The sequence below is a fragment of the Nanorana parkeri genome, unplaced genomic scaffold, assembly GCF_000935625.1.
Source record: "Nanorana parkeri isolate BGI_ZX_2015 unplaced genomic scaffold, ASM93562v1 scaffold59, whole genome shotgun sequence".
In the NCBI taxonomy this organism is placed as follows: domain Eukaryota; kingdom Metazoa; phylum Chordata; class Amphibia; order Anura; family Dicroglossidae; genus Nanorana; species Nanorana parkeri.
The window spans coordinates 402,498-409,947 of record NW_017306327.1 but is presented as its reverse complement, the minus strand read 5'-3'; positions in this window follow the sequence as shown (position 1 = coordinate 409,947).

Below are 7,450 nucleotides of genomic sequence, written 5' to 3'. Positions count from 1 at the left end.
GATGCATCCAGGGTCATTAACTTGAACGGGTGATAGCGGTCGCATCTAAACAGAAGATTTGGGATTCCTGCCGCAGGGATCCCAAATCGCATCGTGTGAAAGTAGCCTTACATAAAACAATATATTTGATGCAAAATCAAACCTGCTATGAGAGAAACATGGAAGATGCCATTGCTGGTGCTCTGACAATGCTAGCTGCCTGGCTGTCCTGCTGGCCCTATCTCTTTATATAAGGACGTCTGACTTTTCTATGACTCTGCAGATCTGCATACATGTTCTGGGCAACTCAGAAAACATTGAAGCTAGAGGATCAGCATATTGGCTAGTAGTCTTTTTAGAAGGAGGTCAGCCATGTTTCAACCATGAATGACCTGTCTGACTGGAGTTGCTTTACAAAGTAATTTAAGTGTAAGGCTGCCCATGCATCTTCCTTACTATAACACTTTTCGTCCGATGATCGAACCATCATACGATTTTTGTACGGCGGCCCCATCCTGCCCCTAATATCGCAAGGTTGGATCAGCGTTAATTAGAAGAAAGCACCTGGACGAATTGCGGTAATCGATCGCACGTATTTTCGTCTGCGCATCTGCAGTGTAGACCGTACGAATTTCGACGTACGGAAATGCCACCAACCTTGCGAATATCGTACGATCCACCGAAGTTTTCTAACCAGCTGGTTAGTCAAAAGTCTATGGATTGTACAGTATTCGCGGTTGTACACTGCCCATCAACCTTACGAATATCGTACGAAAACGCGATCGCATACGAAAATGGGCCGATATTCGTAAGGTGTATGGGCACCTTAAGAAATGTTTTTAACTCCAACAATGAAACAAACTTAACAACAAAAACCAACCCTTTTGAGGGCTGTTATTACACAAGATGAACATTAAGTACTTTTAAGTGCTTAGACAAACTGGGTCTTACCTCTAATTCTGTTTATCCTTGAAATTTAAAATAATGTGCTAGAAAACGTTCATAGCGGATCTTTTAAGTGTCGTGGATCGGATTTAACTGAAACAGTCAACTGGTCTGTTCTGAGCACAATGGGAGGGCGAATTTTAGAGTTCCTCACACAGACATTCTTTTTTCATTTCAGCTGTCCCATTTTGTTCTAATTCACCTGACAGACCTTCTGTTCTTTTTGTGACTTCCCACTTGCATAACCACTTAGAAAGGGATCAGTTATCTAGGTTTGTTTGGGCCGTCTAGAATATTCAGTGTGGAAAAGCTTATACGCATTAACAGATAGAGAGAATATTGTAATCGCAGCCCATGCTTAAACCAAGCAAATCCTCTCATTGAGCTGGCAGCATTCTGGGGCATGACTCATTCCCATACCATGCCAAGTAGGCAACTTTCCCACAATTCCCAGCTGGCCTATGGCAACCATTGCCAAAATCATAATCTTTCATGGCCGTGATAAGGGACATTTTAAAGAGACTGCTGTGCCAAAAAATAAGCAGTTAAATGCCTAGCTATTTATTTTTGTGGGCAGCCAACCCTGGTTCTCTGAGATACCACAATGCAGTATTGCTACTATAAAGTCTGAGACTACTTTTTCCAAGGCTGCAGTTATTACTATAGCACAGGGATCAGCAAAATTTTCCACATTAAGTGTCAATTTACAGGCAATAAACAACAGGCGTGCCAGTGAACAAAAGCTGTACTTTCGGACCTCAGATCATAACCAGTTCCTGCACTTTGAACCTCAGATCATCCCCAATTCCTGCACCCACAGACCCCAGATCATCCCCAATTCCTGCATGTCAGACCTCAGATCATCCCCAACTCCTGCACCCACAGACCCCAGATCATCCCCAATTCCTGTACTTCAGACCTCAGATCACCCCCTTATTCCTGCACCTTTAGACCTCAGATTAGTCCTGAGTCCTGTATCTTCACACCTCAGCTCAGCTCCATCTGCTGCACCTTCAGAGCTCAGATTATTGCCAACTCCTGCACCTTAAGGGCTTGTTCACACGATGTCCGGATTCTGTCCGGACCAGAACCGTGCGCTCCTGCACCCAAAATGCATCCCAGTGTCTCTCTATGTGTTGTATGGGCTATAGTTCTCACCAGCGCAGTCCGTTCCGGTCCAGACTGATAAAATACTGCATGTCAGATTTTCTACGGTCCAACGCAGGAACGCGTCAAAAAACGCAACCAAAACGTGCCAAAAACACACCGCACTGCAGCTAACACACTGACAGCCCCACTCTTTTTTAACTGGAATGCGGTAAAAACGCGTCAAAAGCGCACTGCGCGCATAGCACAGCGTCTGCAGATCTGCTCCAGATCAGGACCAGAAAATGGTGTGAACAAGCCCTTAGCCCTCAGATCATTCCCAATTCCTGCACCTTCAGACCTCAGATCAGCCCCAATTTTTACAACTTCAGACCTCAGATCAGCCACAATTCCTACACCTAAGCACTGGCCCTAGTATGCTGTTTTGGGTGGCTCCTTTCCCTGGCAGGATCCTATGCATGTGCCACCCTTGTATGTGCTAGTAAGCTATGTGTGTCTTCACAAATACACAGGCAAAGCAAGGCAAGTTGTTGTTCATTTGCTCCCCTCCCTCCTCCAAGCTAGTAGATGGAGCACTGCTGGAGTCTGCTCTGTCCCTTGTGATCGTGTACTGGACAGAAGGTTCAGGGAAACCAAGCTAAGAGAGTTGGAGCCGTTCAAAAGCATGATCACTGCGTTTTGGCAAAAATTTAAAGAAATATTTTGCTAGCCAATGTATATATGTTTTATCTGGATTCATTATCGAAAAATAATTATACAATTATATAATAATACAAGAAGAATAATATAATTATACAAGAAGAATAACTGGAATTCAGAATTTAATACTACCTTAAAAGTTGATTTGAATCTACCAGGAAACAAAATAAATGATGGAACTGGCAGCTGGGAAATATCTTAGCGGAAATAAAAGGAAATTTGGGGGAATTCCTAAAATAGTTAAAGGTTATTTATAAATGTGTATTTAAAACATACTGTATAATGCAGCTGGTATTAAGGCTTAATGACACTGAACTATACATTATTTTTATGATTTATTTGAATAATTAGTAAAGTAAGTCATGGCATGGCCTAGGGAGAGGAAAGGGTGTTTCTTCATTCTTTCCAGTGAGTTGCACTAGACTAGATCTTCATCAGTGGCTGATGCAATATATTAAACACAGTATCACTACGCAACAGGTTTTCAAATTGCAGTAAGGAATTTCTGTTTTGCCAACATACTACACATAGCACTGCTTGCATAGTGTAAACAAGTCCTGTATTCAATCTCAGACACAGTACAAAAGTATGTCTATCATATGACGGGATCATTTTCCATATGACAAAACAGATTCTCTTGTCCGACCAGTTTGTACTATCTATAGAATAATTATTTGGGATAATGGGAGTTTATTACCGGCTGGGTTCACACCTAGGCGTATAGAATATGCGCGTTTGTTGCGCATTTCGTGCCACGCGTTTTTACCGCAATTCGCCCGCGCGTTTCCGAGGGCTACCTGGCTGTATCCCAATGGAAACACGCGACAAAAACGCCCCAAAGAAGCTCCTGTACTATATGGGCGTTGGCTGTTTTGTAGCGCGTTCATACGGCCTGAAATACGCCCAGGTGTGAACCATACCCATAAGAAACAATGGGATTTTGGTGTTTGAGCGTTTTGCAGAGCGTACGAACGCGCTACAAAACGCCCAGGTGTGAACCGGGCTTTAGAAGTATTACAGCTATTTCTTAATGTCCAAAAGAGAATGTGTGAAATGTGTTTAACTAAGAAATTAAGTTTAGATGTAATAATTGATATCATATTCTGCTGGTGTTATATATAGTTGAGCCAATTGTCAAACCAGTATCTGGAAAGTTGATGACATTCCAAAATGGCAGCTGGTGGTTATCACATGTTGCTACAAAGTAGACGTGTGTGTACATTATGCAGCGTTTTCCACATATACCATCTGTAATGAAGAGCCCCCTTTTTTTTAACTTGTGTCTACTTACATAAAGGGGTCTATTTATAAACAAGTCGCAGAGCCATTCACCCAAAGAATCTCTGTGAACGTTCGTTTTGTCCATATAGGGACAAACACAAATGTTCTTAATGTCAAACCAGTTTATGGAAAGTTGATAAAAATCCAAAATGGCAGCTGGTGGTTGTCACATGTTGCTGCAGAATAATCATATGTGAACATTATGCAGCATTCCACATACTGTATATCATCTGTGATAAAGAGCCCCCTTTTACTTAGGCCTCATGAACAGGGGCCATCTGTGTTAAACACAGTAGATGTTAACTTGGAAGCATTAACAACTTTAACGCTGCCCAGATAACTTTTTTCATGTCTTTCGATGTTTCCTGGGTGTAGTTGCATTTAGCTGTGTAAATAAGGCCCTGTTCAAACTTGAGTTAAGTGTCTTTGGATGTTTGAGTGTTAAGAGCTCCTGGCAACCAGTGACGTTAGTGCTGCCCCCTGTAAAGTACACCGGCAGCACCAACCTCCCCCACCCTGCGCCTCAGGTGGTGAGGGACTGAGAATCAAGTGAGTATATCTGCTTTATTTGAGCCCCCTAAACAAAACGAGCACTTCATCTGTGCAGTGCTGGGGTTTTTTTAAAATTCCCGAAGTTCTTCTTTAAAATATATTTGCACTATCTGTTGGCTAAATGCTATCAGCACATTTCCTTAACAAATTGTCATACAGCGTAAAACTTCCACGTTCAGGAACTTATACTACCAGCATCATCAAGCATAGTTATATCTCAATTGTATAGTTTAAAATGCATTAGTACAGGGGTGTATCTACTGCAAGGCAAACTAGGCATTTGCCTAGGGCGGCACTTTCCAGGGGGGCGCCAAGAAATGCTGCCCCCAAACCAGTTAGGTAAGAGAAAAATAAATTATATTATAAATACCCGGACCTGGTGCTTCTTTGACTGGGGAACCAACATGTCCACCAATGCCACCTACTCCTACTCCATATGCCAGCTGCAGCTCCTTCCTCTTCCTGGTCAACATGCTGTGCAATGTATTGGTGTGTGTGACTTTCATCCGGATGCACTGGCAGTTCATGCGCTGGACCTCCCTGAGAAACCGGCACCCAAATCTCTGACTTCAGGCAGCAGAGAAACTTCCGCAGGACCCCAGGGCTGAGATCCAGAGTGTCATCGTGTTCATTGGCACCTCCATGGTGGTGAGTCCGGGGAAGTGCAGCCTATAAGCTCTGTGCAGGGTTATGTCTCTAGAGCGGGGCAAGCTACAGAGCCCAGTGGCAGAAGGTTTAGTCTTGCCTAGGGCAGCACAAAACCAAAATACACCACTGCATTAGTAGTAACAGTACTTTCAATTCTTTTATTAAATCATCCCACACAATTATTACCTTTTGTATCACTTGCCCCTCCTAATAGGATGTAAGCTCTTACGAGCAGGGTCACACGCAGGGCCCTTCTACTTCCTGTACTGAAATTGTATTGTTAATTGTATTATCTCAATTTTGTAAAGCGCTGCGCATACTGTTGGCGCTATATAAATCCTGTATAATAATAATAATTTTCGTACCTATACCCATGTACAGTATTTTCTGGTCTTACATTCCTATGGACAGAAAAATGCAGCAGCTGTGGCTGCCAAGCGTCACAAATACAGGCGTATTTTACACTGTATGCCAATATGTTTGTATTTGCACCTGTGTACATAAGCTCTTACAGTGCAGATATGGGAGGTTAGAAAGTTAACCAAGGATTTGCAATTTAAATTTTAGGATCACACTTAAATAACAAAATAAACAGAAGAAAAGCCTAGACAACCTAAACTACAAGTTGGAATATCTGGGGAACAGAACAAGGTATGCCAATATGTGCCCATGCGCAATATCCAGAAGTGTGACTAACTTGGCAGATTAAGCTTTGGCCTTACAGTGTATAACGGTTTACTCCTGGGTACTGACACCAAATTACCATAGATTTGTCCTTGGTTAATTGAAAAGCCCCTACAGGATATGATGTTGAAATTGTGCTACCTTGAGGTTATTTCCTATATTCCACAGCTCCATCTAGTGGACGTAATGCTGTATTTGTCTGATATTACATTCAGCCTAAAGAAAATATACTAGTAACATTTGTTTCTGCCTCCAATCGCACAGAGCAAATGTAATGCAGGTGAACATGATACAGAGACCCCCATTGCCACCTAAAATTTAAACATCACATATCCCAGGAGGCAATGCTGTAGGGTGGAGTCACACCAGCAAGCCATACTAAATGCACAGCTGCTGGTGTGTGCTGAGACAAACATTGCAGTTGAGCCAAGAATTGTATTAATTTCCTCCAGTGTTACTTAGAAGAAGACTAAATTAGAAGACACAGAGGGGGAATTAATAAGAAGTGCCTGAATCAAACTTTGTCTCGACTTTGTCTGCACTGGCGTGCAGCCAATCAGCTTTTACAGTTTCATTTTCTAAGCTGTGAGCAAACAATAAAAGATTTGCATGCATGGGTAATCTTCCGAATGCAGAAGTTTCGCTTTTGGGAACTTACATTAGTGCGTGCACTCCGGTACCAGGGTTTATGGGCGTACACATGAGTACAGTACTTTCTGTTCAAATATTGCTATGGACAGAAAACCTTAGCAGCTGCGTCTCCTGGGTGCAGCAAATACAGACATAGTTTATGCTGTATCAAAACACACCTGTGTTTGCTCTGGAATATGCCCGTGCGCATGGGTCATTACTAGTGTCATAAAAAAAACAAAATGTTTCTATTAAATAAGGTAAAGGTCAGAGTGTAATTATAAGCCACAGTGAGCGATTGGATGCCATCCACTTTCTTCATCTGAATTATTCTAAAATGATGTTAAAGTTAAAATTGGATTGTTATGACTTGTGGCTCATCAACTCAGTTTGTACTTTGTTATTTGCAGATGACGATGGGCGGTGACAGTCTGGCTATATAAATATCGTGTAGAACTTCCTTGCTGGAATATCAGGTGTTGTGCTGATGTTGAACTCTGATCCTGGCCTGCTTCTATAGGGCTTATACACTTATGTCAGTCTATACAGATACTTTTATACACATTTAAAACCGCAATTGAACCTTCAGTTTAAATTAGCTAAATACTAGGGATGTCCCAATACCGATACTGGTATCGGTATCGGGGGCCGATACCAGGCATTTTCACGAGTACTTGTACTCATGAAAATGCCCCAATTCTTAAGGCCAATACCGGCTCTTTAAATTTTTAAACCACAGTGGTTGCTGAATTCCCATGCTTGTGGGAACCTTGGCAGCCTGCTGGGGACCTGCAAGTAGCTGTCCATGGCAGTGCCTGTCCGGTTCTTTATCTCCTCCTCCTCCTTCTTCCCAGCGCAGGCACAGCCACGGACAGCCCCAGGGGCGGAACTACCGGCGGTGCAGCCGGAACGGCCGCCCAGGGAC